This window comes from Dipodomys merriami, unplaced genomic scaffold (assembly GCF_024711535.1).
Source record: "Dipodomys merriami isolate MVZ:Mamm:240054 unplaced genomic scaffold, mDipMer1.0.p SCAF_12, whole genome shotgun sequence".
NCBI lineage: Eukaryota > Metazoa > Chordata > Mammalia > Rodentia > Heteromyidae > Dipodomys > Dipodomys merriami.
The window spans coordinates 34747039-34761306 of record NW_027202493.1 but is presented as its reverse complement, the minus strand read 5'-3'; the positions used below and the strand labels follow the sequence as shown (position 1 = coordinate 34761306).

Sequence of the window (14268 nt, the reverse complement as noted above, 5' to 3'; positions counted from 1 at the left end):
TGTACAATGTATACTTTACACAAAGGATCTGGGTCAACCTCACCCCTCTACCTCCACTAATATCTTTGTTCTTACTTCTATGTCACAGGAAAGGTAATTATGTCATGTAGTCAAGCTTTGTGTGTGTGTGGGGAGTCCAGATGGTACTTCCTTATGCTTTGATTTTAGCTATTTCTAGGACATTTATTTTAACATTAAGCGGGGTTCTGGAAAATATGGTCAGTTTCTTTTGTTATTGTTGTTGATTTTCCTAAGTGAATATTTATCTGTATCGTTTCCCATGTAAGCAAGATAAACCGGTGCGGATAGGTAATAGTCCAAAACAACATTTGGAAGCAATAGCAAGAACAACCTACATTCAGCCTGCTAAGGTTGAAAGGGAGAAGCAAATCCAGGCTCGATCGGCTTCCCAGAACTCCCTGCGCATGAGGAATGTCACAGCCACGAAACCATAGACCATGTCTGTGTAGCAGCATGGCTGCAGCTGGCAAATACACTTATGTCCACGGTGACAGCATTGTCAGGTGACAGGCGTGTACAGCAGGAAACAGAGAAAGGTGAAAAAAAATAATAACATGCATCTTCTAGGCAAGTATTAACCAACGTTCCTCTAAGGGACTCAGAGCCTGAATTCAGACCCTGAATTTGAACTTAGAACTGGCATATATATCTCTCTATATAGATAGATATATAGATATATATGTAGGTCATGGGGCTTGAACTCTAGGCCTGGACCCTGTCCCTGAGCTCTTCAGCTCAAGGCTAGCCATAGTGCTACTTTCAGCTTTTTCTGTTTATGTGCTGAGGAATCGAACCCAGGGCCTCTACACAATACTTCATATTTTTATTTTGCTCATCTCTGTGTATATATCTAATTCATGTAGTCTTCAGTCAACTAACAGGACTATGGGTCTGACCACAATAATTTGTGGACATAAAGTAAATGATTCCCAAGAGATATTATTGCTGCTGCTGTTGTTACTTTTGGCCATACTGACATTTGAAGTTAGGATTTCATGCTTGCTAGGCAGGTACTTTGCTCAAGGCCTCCAACATTTTTTACTCTGGTGATTTTTGAGACAGCACCTCAAATTTTTGCCCAAACCAGCCTGGATCATAGTCTTCCTCCTTATGCTTCCCTCCATAGCGGGGATGACAGGCAGATGCCACCACACCCAGATACTGACTGAGATGGAGGACTCCTGAATAGTTTGCTAGCCTCAAACCATGATCCTCCTTTATCTCTGCCTCCTCAGTAGGTATAGGATGACAGGTGCAAGCCACTGGTACCCAAACAAGAGATTTAGAAAACAATTATTTTTTAAATGGACATGTGTCTTACTAACCCTGTCCAAATTTAAAATGGCAAGTTTTATTTTGTTTTTCCTGTTGTCCTGGGTGGTCCTCGGGACACATACCTGCTTAAGTGAGGGAGGGAGAGAAACACATTGGAGGGCAGGGCCCTTCCCTGTGAAGGTAGGGAACAGCCATCTTCTGCAAGGGGAAGACAAATGGAAGAAGTGTTTCCTGGCCTCATCCTTTCTCTGTTTCACCAGATGACTTTCATAAATCTAACTTGTTTTATTTCTCCCTGTTGCTATGAATGCAGGCAGGAGATTATTGAAGGTTTTCCCTCGGAGCATTTTCCCTTCCCTCTGTGCTATGATTCCAAATGCAGAGAGAAAAGAATTCTAGGGATCCGTGGTGGAAAAACAGAAGGCAGCAACCTGAGCTGCTGTCTCTTTGCCTTTGAGTGACCACCTGGCTGGCCACGTACACAATCTCAATGTGGTTAGAGAAGTGTGGATTACTGTCCCAGAACCAGACAAACTAGCCAGATGTGGAATCTGTATGTAAGGGAAGATGGATTGGAAACATTTGCTATTGCAAACAAAGCAATGTTACTATGAGATTATGTTAAAAAAAAAAAAAAAAAAAAGGAAAGATAGGGCTGGGAAGGTGGCTCAGTGGTAGAGTGCTTACCTTGCATACATGAGGCCCTGGGTTCAATTCCTCAGCAGCACATAAGCAGAAAAAGCTGGAAGTGGCTCTGTGGCTCAAGTGGTAGAGTGCTAGCCTTGAGCTGAAGAGCTGAAGAGCTGAGGGACAGTGTCCAGGCCAGAGTTCAGGCCCAATGCCGACAGAAAAAAAAAAAAAAAAAAAAGAGAAAGATGATTTGTACCTAAAGAAGGAATTAATAGTTCAGAAAAAGATGTTTTCTCTTGCTGGTGAGCACTTGTGAATTTAGAAACCCTGAGAAGTCTCTGATTCTGTCCCAACAGATAACATGATTGTTCGTGCGTGCTTCTACTCTTGGGAAATCAGATATGCAAGATGAGAAGTAAAAAGCAAAATCCAAGCAAGGTGCTAGTGGCGCACACCTGTATTCCTTAGCTACTCCGGAGGCTGAGATCTGAGGATCATGGTTCAAAGCCAGCCCAGGCAGGAAAGTCTGTGAGACTCTTAATCTCCAATTAAATACCAGAAAAAGCTTCAAGTGGAGCAGTGGCTCCATTGTGGTTGAGTGCTGGCCTTGAGCAAACGAAGCTCGGGAACAGTGCCCAGGCTGTGAGTTCAAGCCCCAGGACTGGCACAAAAAGAGAAAAAAAGAAAAGACATTTGAGGCATACATTGTATAAGGAAGGCAACCACGTGGCCGTGTCATGTCTCATATGAGTTTTTCCGTATCTGCCAATCTCTTCTGTTCTGTGCACTTTGCAAGCTGTGAAGGAGCAGCTGCCGGCCGGCCTTCGTACTGTCTGTTCTCGGCCAGGCTTCCACAATAACTCCCCTGCTTTTTTGTGTGTTTTGTTTTGATTGAACAAGTGGTGTTCGGGTATAAATGCTGTCTTTCCTCATGTCTATAAAAATGAGGAATTGCAAAGCCCTTCAGAATCCCTATGAGATGACTGCTTAGAATAATAAGCTATTAGTTGTCATTTAATAATCCCACCGTGTAAGGTTTTAATTTCCACATTGTGGGTGTGTGGGGAGCAGCAGGATTCCCTCCGTCCCCCCCCCCCCCCGCCCCGCTGCTTGGGAGGTATCTGCCTTCCTGTTCTTCTTCATGGACTCTCTCTTGCACACCCACAGCCAGGCAGCTGTGTCTAGAAAGTCGATTGCCCATTTTGTGTGTGTGTGTGTGTGTGTGTGTGTGTGTGTGTGTGTGTTGTGCTAGTCCTGGCACTTGAACTCAGAGCCTGGGCACTCTGTCTCAAGTATATTTGCTCAAGGCTAGTGCTCTACCACTTGAGCCACAGCTTCACTTCTGGCTTTTTGGTGGTTAATTGGAGATAGGTGTCTTGTTGATTTTCTTGCTTGGGCAGACTTTGAACCACAATCCTAGCTACTCAGCCTCTTGAGTAGCTAGGATTTCAAGAATGAGATACGGGTGTCTAGCTATTACCCAATTTTAAGATAAAGTTTTCTTAGCCAGGTGTGGTGGGACATACTGGTAGTATCAGCATTCAAGAGGCTGAGGCAGGCGGATTAAGGTTAGCCTTGGCTACGTAGAAATGCCCTGTCTCAAATGAATGCATAAATGATTGATGAGTAAAATAAAATCAAATGATTTTCTTGATCAAAAAAGCAATACATGGGGGGAGGGGGGAGGCAGGGAAGGGAAGTGAAGGGTAAACAAAGGAGGAGGCTGCAATGCTTGGTAAGAAATGTATGCATTATTCTGCCCATGTAATTGTAGCCCCTCTGTACAGTATGTTCTCAAATAAAATAAAATACAATTTAAAAAAAAAAAAAAAAAAAAAAAAAAAGCAATACATTTTATAATAAAAAAAAGAGCTAAGGAAGCCAGGCATCTGTGGCTCATGCCTATAATCCTAGCTACTCAAGAGGCTGAGATCTGAGGATTAGACTCTTATCTCCAATTAACCACCCTCAAAATGCCCAAAGTGGAGCTGTGGCCCAAGTGGTAGAGCGCCAGCCTTGAACACAAAAGACCAGGCACTGAGGTCAAGCCCCAGGACTGGCACACACACATTATAAAAAATAATCCATGATAAAGAACTGTCTGGGAATATAGATAATGCCACCCTGGCAACAATCCACTCACCAGGTCATAGCAAACTCCATCTTGACCTTGAGAGATTCAGATGGCATCAGTGCCAAGGTCTGAAAACAATCACAACAGCAAAAATCTTCCATTCAAATCAATTCCCCTAATACTTTATTTGGTAAACTACTGGCCAGGTACACTAACAGATTTTTTTTTTTTTTAAACGATTCTGTCCAGGTACCCTGTGTGTGGCACAGACTGCTAACCGTACACCTTGTATTATCCTTCATAAATCCAAGATTCCTGGGGAGAGGGTGTTTGATGTGGGCGTATTTCGTGTGCTTGATATCTATAAATATACTCAGAGGCTGTTCAAAGCACTTGCTGTTATTTAAGTACATTCACTATTCTGGGATTTTTCATACACCCGCACTCTTACCAAAAAGGAGGAAAACTGAATTGGGTTTCTGTTATGATGGCCACAATTCCAGACTAATGTCTCCAAAAATAGATTATCAGTTTTTAGGTGCACCTCATCCCAAAGATGCAGCATCAATGTCTAGCCGCTGAGCATCCACGCCTTCCTCTCCACCTCTTTGCAGGCTGACTTCTGAGATGCCGACTTCTATTTCTGGCTCTGGCTGCTTCACACTTAGATACAGGGTTTTCTCTCAGCCCATGACTTGGATTTCTTTCTTTCTCCTTTTTTTTTTTTTTCTCTGCCTCAAGCTTTTCTCTCTTCTTCTTTTTTTTTTTTTTTCAGGATCCCCAACCCACAAGTCCGCCATCCACTGCTGCCTAGGGTTTTTCATCTGCAAAATAAGGAATTCTTTCCCTCTCCACCCCAAATATGACTGGGTCTCACTATTGTTGGCGCAGGCTGGCCTTAAACTTTTGGGTTCTCGTGCTTCAGCCTCCCTGGTCGCGGACACTACAGGTACACACCCACCATGCCTGGCTAAAAATGGAGATGTGAGGGATACTTTTATCACACAGTTTGGAGGAAGAGCGTGGTGCCCCAGTGCAGTAAGGACAAACACAAATCCTGCTGAGCCTGAGTTCCTGTGATACCCCTTGCCACGTTGGTTTGGGGCTTCACTGTGTGCCCTTTGGCCAGTGGTGCAAGCAAAGGTTTGGCACAAGCATGTACTTGATGTTATGCCTTGACTACTTTGGGGGGCCCAGCCCACCCCTGAAGAAATCTATAGTTTATTTAGCCTGCAGGTTAGAGGGGCGGGGAGGGGGGGAGGCACCTGTCCCCAGTCAACCACTAGACATATAACTGTGGGGGCCTAGCCAGCCCCCCAGAGGACCGGCCAAGTGACTACAAACTCACGAGCGCCATCATAGGGAGCAGAATTGAATTGCAAGCTGCCACCCACAGACTCGGGCAAATATATAGTGAGACAGCTATTAAATTTGGCTTGCTTGTTATGTAGCAAATAGTCATCTGATACATACAATGACAAATGCATTTTTATATGGCACACGGAAAATATTTAGGGAAGTGTCTGGAACATGGAATGCCTGTAGTTATTTGATATTTATCCTTCGTTTGAGCCATAGCATCATCTTGGCAACTCCTGAATGGGCTGAGCCTTGGTAGTTTTCCAGCCTTTGAGTATGGCTTCTTCATCCACTGACTGCTCACGTCCTCTATGTCCCTCAAGCAAGGACATTCCAATTATCTGACAACTAATAGTGCATGGGAGCCAACCAGTCAGATGTGTCCATACTGAGTGAGGTCTGCGTGAAACACTTCCATTCTGCGTCACTAGCACAATGTCTCTAGGATTCTTCCAATGCCCTGTCACACTTCCTGGTCTGTGTTCTTACAATCCATCCCATACATGCTGTTTTCAACACGGTAGTCATTGTCAATGGAAATAAAACTTGTCAGATTATATCACCAGGAAAGAATAAAATTGCAAGTGTGTGTGTGTGTGTGTGTGTGTGTGTGTGTGTGTGTGTGTGTGTGTGTGTGTGTGTCCCCTGAACATTGCACTTAGGTCCTGGGCACTGTTCCTGAGATTCTATGCTCAATGTAGCACTTTTGGCTTTTTTTTTTGGGGGGGGGTGTTAATTGGAGAGAAGAGTCTCATGGACTTTCTGCCCAGGCTGGCTTCAAACTGTGACCCTCAGATCTCAGCCTGATGAGTAGCTAAGATTACAGGCATGAGCCACCAGTGCCTGGTTTGCAATGTTTTGTTTGTTTGTTACAATATCATTTCTAACTCTTTCAAATATTAAAAAAAATCCAGTCTTTCCAAAGGTCCACAAGACATATAAAGATGAAATCTCTCATTTCTCTGTTGAAATCTTGCTTCTCAATGAAACCGAGGCTGGTTTTAATGTCACAACTTGACTGCACATTGCTCTCCCACAGTCTCCTACCTTGTTTCTACTTCCACCTCTGTCACACATACATACACACACCCAGCAAGGAAATGGTTTATGAGACTGTGAGAGGCTGATTGGACGGGACCACAATCCACTGCGCAGGCTGTGAGAAGTGGCATGCCCAGATTCCCAGCCTCAGCCTCAGATGTAATCCCTAGGCAGGATTGCTTGGTTTTCAGGGAAGCCTCAGTTCTACTTGTGAAGTCTTCCAAACCATGACTCAGCCACACTTAGATGATCTAGAATAGCCTGCTCAGCAACACCTACATTTGTGGATTTTTTTTCCCCTTTCCTATTTGTTTGAGACAGGCTCTCCTTATGTTGCCCAGAGTTACTTTGAAGTCCTTGGCTCAAGCAAATCCTTCTGTGTCAGTCTCTTGGGTACCTAGGATTACAGATGTGTGTCACCATGCCCAGCTACAATCATGTTTGATTGACTAAGGGTTATATCCTTGTTGGATGGCAAATTGACCAGCACTCCTTGTGTGTGTTTGTTTAAATCTGCTACATGGTTTTCTAATTTATTATGTCCAATGTTTGTACTCTTCACTAAAATAGAAGTTTCACAAGCCGTGAAGACCTTTGCTTTGTTTGCCAGTATATTCTATAGTAAACACTCCGTAGATGTTTTGTAGAATGAAAGATAAAAGTCACAACTGAAGGAAGTCTCTTCCGGCAACGCTGCCCTGAGTTAGGTGCCATGCTTCTGGTACTCCTAGTCCAATGTCTGATTTACCCATTTCACCTGGACAAGTGGAGTCTCATCACAGGAGATCCAGTAGGACACCAAAAACAAAGATCGTGTTTTTATTTAGCTCAGCTCTCATTAGACTCTCTTCTATCTATCCCTTTTTGGGGGGCGGGGTGGTGGCAATACTGGCATTTGAAATCAAGGCCTCATTTTCACTACATGGGCACTCTACCATTTAAGCCATTCCCCTATCCTATTATCCTCATATCTATTCCTTTAGCTTTTTTTCCTTCTCCTCCTCCTTTTCCTCCTTTTTGTTTGTTTGTTTGTGCCGGTATTGGGACTTGAACTCCAGGCCTGGGTACTTCTCTCCCCTTAGCTTTTTCACTCAAGGCTGGTGTCTTACCACTTTGGCTAGTTAATTGGAGATAAGAGTCCCATGGACTTTCTTGACAAGGCTGACTTTCAACTACTATCCTCAGATTTCAGCCTCCTGAGGAGCTAGGATTATAGGCATGAGCCACCAGTGTCCATCTTTGTTGTTAGTTTTTACCACACATTGTTGGTCTACACAGTGCTTGATATGTAAATCAATGATCAACATTAGAAAATTAGGAATTTTTTAAATAAAAGATCAGAAATTCTGGCTTCCCTTAATTATCAGAAGAGGCTCTAGCAACATGGCCTATATTTGCATGTGGCCGTGGGAGCTGAGCTGGAAAGAGACGTGGCCTCCTCTTGCTTGCAGGCATTTTCCATCTCTGGTTCCCCAGCCTTCGCCATTCACACTGTGGCTGTCTCCCCAACCTCAAGATCATCTGTTAACTGGCCCAATTTCATCACTTCCATCACTCATTTGGCTCCTAAAAGTATCTGGTCATTGAGTCCCTCGTCCTGCGGGTTAGATTCATGATGTACTGCCAAACCACTTTTTAAAAATTCCCTAAACAAATTCATTTGATGGTTCCAGTTAAGTTGAAGCTGGAATATGACTAGCTCCATTTGTCACACAGGTAATGACAAATTGGAGTGAGGAGTTTACAGATCCTAAGGATTGAGGCGGGGAGGGAGGGAAGGTAGGTTTCTAGAATTCAAATTTTCTGTTTAGTGATCCTAAGTGTAAAGAGTATTGTTGGGGGAGCTCACACTCTTCTCTACTTTTTCTACAATTAAGATTTAGGCTGAAGTACGTAAAAAATCAGAGAGAGGATACACATGAACAAAAAGTTATATTTGGGGGGCTGGGAAGGTGGCTCAGTGGTAGAGCACTTGCCTTGCATGTATGAGGCCCTGGGTTCAATTCCTCAGCACCACATAAGCAAAAAAGAAAAAAGCAGGAAGTGGTGCTGTGGCTCAAGTGGTAGAGCGCTAGCCTTGAGCTGAAGAGCTGAGGGACAGTGCCCAGGCCCAGAGTTCAGGCCCCAGGACAGGATCCCACCACCCCCAAAAGTTATATTTGGAATTAACTACTACTTAAGACTAAATCATGGCACATTAGAAACATATATATCTATATATGTATGTATGTGTACATATATATACATATATATCTATATATGCTCTCTTTTTTGTTTCTCTTTTTTTTTTTTAATTGAAATAGGATCTCACTATATAACTCAGCCTAGCCTCAAACCCATGATTTCCTCATCTCAGTCTCTTGAGTGCTAGAATTACAGGCATGTATCTCCATGCTCTGCTAGAATTAAAATTGCCTGGAGGATTTTTTTTTTTTTTTGTCGGTCATGGGGCTTGAACTCTGGGCCTGGATGCTGTTCCTCAGCTCTTCAGCTCAAGGCGAGCGCTCTACCACTTGAGCTACAGTGCCATTTCTGGTTTTCTAGTGGTTTATTGGAGATAGGAGTCTCATGGTCTTTCCTGCCCGGGCTGGCTTTGAACTGAGATTCTCAGATCTCAGCCTCCTGAGTAGCTAGGATTATAGGCGTGAGCCACCAGCGCCCGGCAGGATTTTTTTTTTTATTACCTGAGTGTCATGGACCTGTTCATCATTTCATCTTGGGGTAAGAAAAGATTCATGCCAGTAAACACACATGTAAAAGGGAAATGAAGCCGGGCGCCGTTGGCTCACGCCTGTAATCCTAGCTACTCAGGAGGCTGAGATCTGAGGATCAGGGTTCAAAGCCAGCCCGGGCAGGAAAGTTTGTGAGACTCTTATATCCAATAAACCGATAGCACTCTACTTGAGCTGAAGAGCACAGGGACAGCGCCCAAGCCCAGAGTTCAAGCCCCACGACAGACAAAAAAAAAAGGGAAATGAGATATAAAAATCACATTTCTTATCCATTTAAGATGTGTCATATATCTTCAACTTGATAATTCTACACAGAGATGCTCCCACAAATGCACAGATACACACTTTCCTTTTACATATATAGGATCACACTATATAGTATCTTGTATCTTGATTTTCCCTTTAAACAATGACATCTTTTACTGACATTAAGTATTCTTACATTTTTGATACAATGGGCTCATAGTCAACTACTATGTGGTGATGGTATAATAACATTTATATGATAATAAATATTTAACTCACCGCTTATTGGTCAATTTGGGTCTCTGATTTATTGTTACATAATATGCTGTACTGTACATTCTGGTAGCTGATTCATGTATAGCTCTAATTATTTCTCTAGAACAAATTCCTAGAAGTAGAATCAATGTGTCACGAGCTATGTCTGTTTTATAAAGAAAAGTCTGGTGCACATGTAATGAATGCTTTATCCATGCTCTTACTTGTCAAAGTGATGAGGATTTATCTCAATGATAAAGCACCTGCTTACCATGCCCAAGACCCTGGGTTTGATATCTAGCACTGCAAAATATGATGAGGTTGATGATGATGATGATGATGATGATGATGATGATGATGATGATGATGATGGGTAATTAAAATTGAAACAAAACAAATCACTCTCTGAAATTCCAACTGGGTCTGTCCACTACAGCTAGATCAACTTCACTTAAGTAATGATTGAATATGTTATTATGTTATTTCCTTGTTCCAAAACTTTAGTGGTTTCTAGCTTACTAGATCAACTTGGGGGAAAAAAAAGTTGGTACTAGGGCTTGAACTCATGGCCTGGGTACTGTTCCTTAGCTTTTCACTCAAGATGGGTTCTGTACCATTTAATCCACAGCTCCACGTGCAGTTTTTTGCTGGTTAATTGAAGATAAGAATCTTCCTAGACTGACTTTGAACCGTGATCCTCAGACTCCAGCCCTCTGGGTAGTTAGGAATACAGGTATAAGACACCTGTGCCCGCTCTTTGATCTACTTCAAACCATCCAAACTTCAGGGGATTCTTGAGGAAATTTCTTAGCCATCCAATCTCACCTGGTACCTTCAACTCCGGAGTTGGGTGGGGAGCTCATCCTTTCTGGTAGGCCCAACACTGTTCTTTCCTTCTCTATGTGAGAACTTGCTTTCTGTCTTCTCTACTAATCTAATTCTTTACATGCCCCACGTCCACCTCAAAGCCTAATTCTTCCACAAAATATGGCTGGATAATCCTACCCCAACTTATTTTTTCACACATGAATCACATTCCTCTGTGATTTTAGATATATACCTAAAATTTCCTTGGGGTGGGCAGGCTGTTCCTGGCAGGTTTCTTAATTTTTTTTTTTAATCTGCCTCCACAGCAAACACAGTGCTAAGTACTGAATCTGGAAGAGGATTGTGAAATTCTGCAGTGAGTTATTGGAGAAAGTTTTGAGCCCAGGATAGTTTTTGAATCTCTGTCTCTGTCTCTGTCTCTCTCTGTCTCTGTCTGTCTCTCTCTCTCTCTGAGTGTGTGTGTGTAGGTCCTGGTACTTGAACTCTACCACCTGAGCCACAACTCCACTTCTGGACTTTCTAATGGTTAATGGGAGGTAAGAGTTTCACAGACTTTCCTGTCTAGGCTGGCTTCAAACTGAAATCCTCAAATCTGAGCCTCTTGAGTAGGTAGGACTAAAGGACTAAGTCACCCATGCCTGGCTTGATTTTTTTAAAGTCATAACTTGATTTAGAAAGTAGTATATCTTCTGCATAATACCTTAATAATAGCAACGGAATTATATATTAAAAAAATCAGCCAGGTACTGGTGGCTTATACCTATAATCCTAGCTACAGGAGGCTGAGAGTGAGGATTGTGGTTCAAACCTAGCCACATCAGGGGAGTCTGTAAGATTCTTATCTCCAATTAACCACCAGGAAACTAGAAGTGGAGCTGTGGTTTAAAGAGATAGATTGTTAGCCTTGAGCAAAAGATCTCTGAGATAGCACGCAAGTACTGGGTTCAAGCCTCATGACCAACAACAACAAAAAGTCTTATTTCCTGGATATGGAGGTGTTGCCCAAGTGGTTGGAGCATCAACCTTGAGTGAAAAAGTTAAGAGTATGCATACACAGACACAGACACACACAGACACACAGACACACAGACACACACACACACAACCCCAAATGAAACATAACAAAAAGTCACATTTCTATTTGAAACTTGGTGAATGGACTAGTTGACTCTGCAAGATGACTTCAACTCTACTTGTCTAAGAAGGTGATTAATGTGATTGTAATTAGTTATTAATGAACAATAAATAATTTTAGCATGTCCTATGAAAGACATTTCTACTTGTAAAAATATTGGTATGATACTCAGTATCATAGATGATATCAGAGTTTCATTGTATAAGAATACTTTTATTCATGGCTTATAATATAAAACAGAACCAATGAATTTTAAAATTATCCTCGACACTAAAAATGAAAGAACTTAGCTTATTTAAAAATACATAAATTATTTTCATTCCACCTCCCCAAAGTATGGTACTTTGGTGTTCCAAAAATATCACACATTCAAATAAACTGTAATTATGAATCTATATAGCTGCCCACAGTGAGAACTTTAAAAATGGATTGTGCTAAATAAAAAGCATGTTTTTGCAATATTTAAACACGCTTTAAAGTAAATCATTATTATAAGTAGGCATAAAATTACTATGGTTTTAGGAAGATTTCACCAGGAACTAAAAACACAAGAACGCAATTTCTGCATCTTTGACCAACATACAGGAATGCTATCCACCATAACTCAGGCCTCCCAACTCTTCTTAGAAAAAGTAGGTGAAATAAAAAACAATCATGGGAAAAGTAAACAGTTCAAGCTGGAAGAAAAGATATGGAAAAAATAGAGAACCTGGAAGTATTAAGTATTTCTGGCGATGTAAAATATAACAAAGCCCTGGTCTTCACTGGGGAACTGGAGTAGATAGGTGTGTTTGGAGGAGAAGTTGTCTATGGTATGCAGATGCAATTGAAAATGTTCACCCAGCAGTGTATTATTTAGCCTAATGCATTAGTCAACCTTCTGATGTTCATAATCATCCCTGGAATGTAAATCCTGGATGTATTAGCACCAGGCAGCTGAGTTCTTCCTGCCTAGGTTTCCCACAGCTACAAGCAAATTGGCAGGAAGATTTCCCTGGCAGCTGCTAATGGCTGAAGGTACCATACAGCATGATTCCATTTACCTGAAACAAAGACAGACATATTGCCTGAGTATACAACAGGCATGGTAAAGTGTTTGAAAAAAAAAACCTGTTACCTCTGCTGGGAAGATTCAGGGAAAGGTTAATGGGAATTTTCATGTGATGGTTTGAGTGTTTTAGTGTAAGAATGTAGCCATGTAGTATTTGCTTAATTAGAAAAAATGAACAATTAAGAAAGCAAGAGTGGGGATGTCATCCTATGCAGAGAAATGTAGAAATGTGTTTGTGTATGTGTGTTTCACAAGATAGCTCACTACAGAAGTTTCCATGATCAACTTTGTCAGGCCCAGTAACTTTAGAAGAGCAATTGAATCTTTGTACCAGGAGTCTTTGTCCTGACTTATCTATACCTACCTGGTGTATATTCTGATGGAATATTTCGTGCTGACTATAAACTGTTCAAGCTTGAAACCAAACATATCATCTACCCCATGGGACTTTCTTAATTAAAAAAAGATAAAATTGGTGCTGGGCGCCCAGTGGCTCACGCCTGTAATCCTAGCTACTCAGGAGGCTGAGATCTGAAGATCACAGTTCAAAGCCAATCTGGGCAGGAAACACCACTGTGAGAATCTTAGCTCCAAAAAACCACTAGGTAGCCAGAAGTGGCTCTATGGCTCAAGTGGTAGAATGCTTGCCTTGAGCTGAAGAGCACAGGGAAAGGCCCCAGGCCCAGAGTTCAAGCCCCACAACCCACAAATAAATAAATAAATAAATAAATAAGTCACTATGTTGGATGCTTTATCCTCTTTGCTCACTCTAACCGATTAGTCATTGAGTTGGATTTAATCCAATTTCTGTCAATGGGTCTGGCTTTTCTATTTACACCACACCACTTCAAGCTGTTCTTATCTCTTACAGGAATTCTGTAGGAGTGCTTCCAGTTTCTCCTGTTTGCTAATTGTTTTGTATACTCATGTCAGATTAAAAGTTTTTACAGTACTATGTTGATTCTACCAGGACAAACACCTGTACACATGCATACACACACATACATCCCTCCATTAACCATCGTTTGCTCCATACAAAGCCTGCAATCCACTCAACATCTGACTTGAACATATTCTTTTTTTTTTTTTTTTTTTTGTCTGTCCTGGGGCTTGAACTCTGGGCCTGCATGCTGCCCCCAGCTCCTTTTTGCTCTAGGCAAAAGTGAATCCACAGCTTCACATCCAGCTTTTTCTGTACTTAATTGAAGAAGAATCTCATGGATTTCTCTACTAGGGCTGACTTCAAAATCAGATCGTCAGATCTCAGCCTCCTGAGTAGCTAAGATTACAAGTATGAGCCACTGATACCCACCCTGAACATATTCTTAATATTTCATTCTTGGAATCATTTCTCTAAAAATCCCTTTTTACTGTCAACAGAACATATTTTCTTTCTCATTCTGTGCTATTCCTTTTCCTGGATACCAAAGTCAGTATTTATTTGTGAGGACTTCGTTATCTTGCATGCTTTCAGCTGTTTTATTGAATCTGTTGCACTGGCTTTTTGTGTCGGCTGTGAGTTACAGTATCTTAAAGACAGAATCCTTGCCGTCAGCGTCATCCTTTTCCTCACTCCCCCTCCCACAGGCATTCCTGCAATGTTGCCTGATCCAATGACTGC

General features: G+C 41.9%; 1 long non-coding RNA gene across 2 annotated transcripts in view; it reads right to left on the bottom strand.

Annotated features, from left to right (window-relative positions):
* LOC138823310 (uncharacterized) overlaps positions 1-14268 on the bottom strand; it is a 38770-nt gene that overhangs the window by 15573 nt on the left and 8929 nt on the right. The window contains exon 2 of one of the 2 annotated variants that reach the window (XR_011370784.1): positions 1984-2099. The exons of the other annotated variant lie outside the window; for it this stretch is intronic. This is a non-coding gene — a long non-coding RNA (uncharacterized lncRNA). The remainder of the gene's footprint in view (positions 1-1983; positions 2100-14268) is intronic. 2 annotated transcript variants of the gene reach the window in all.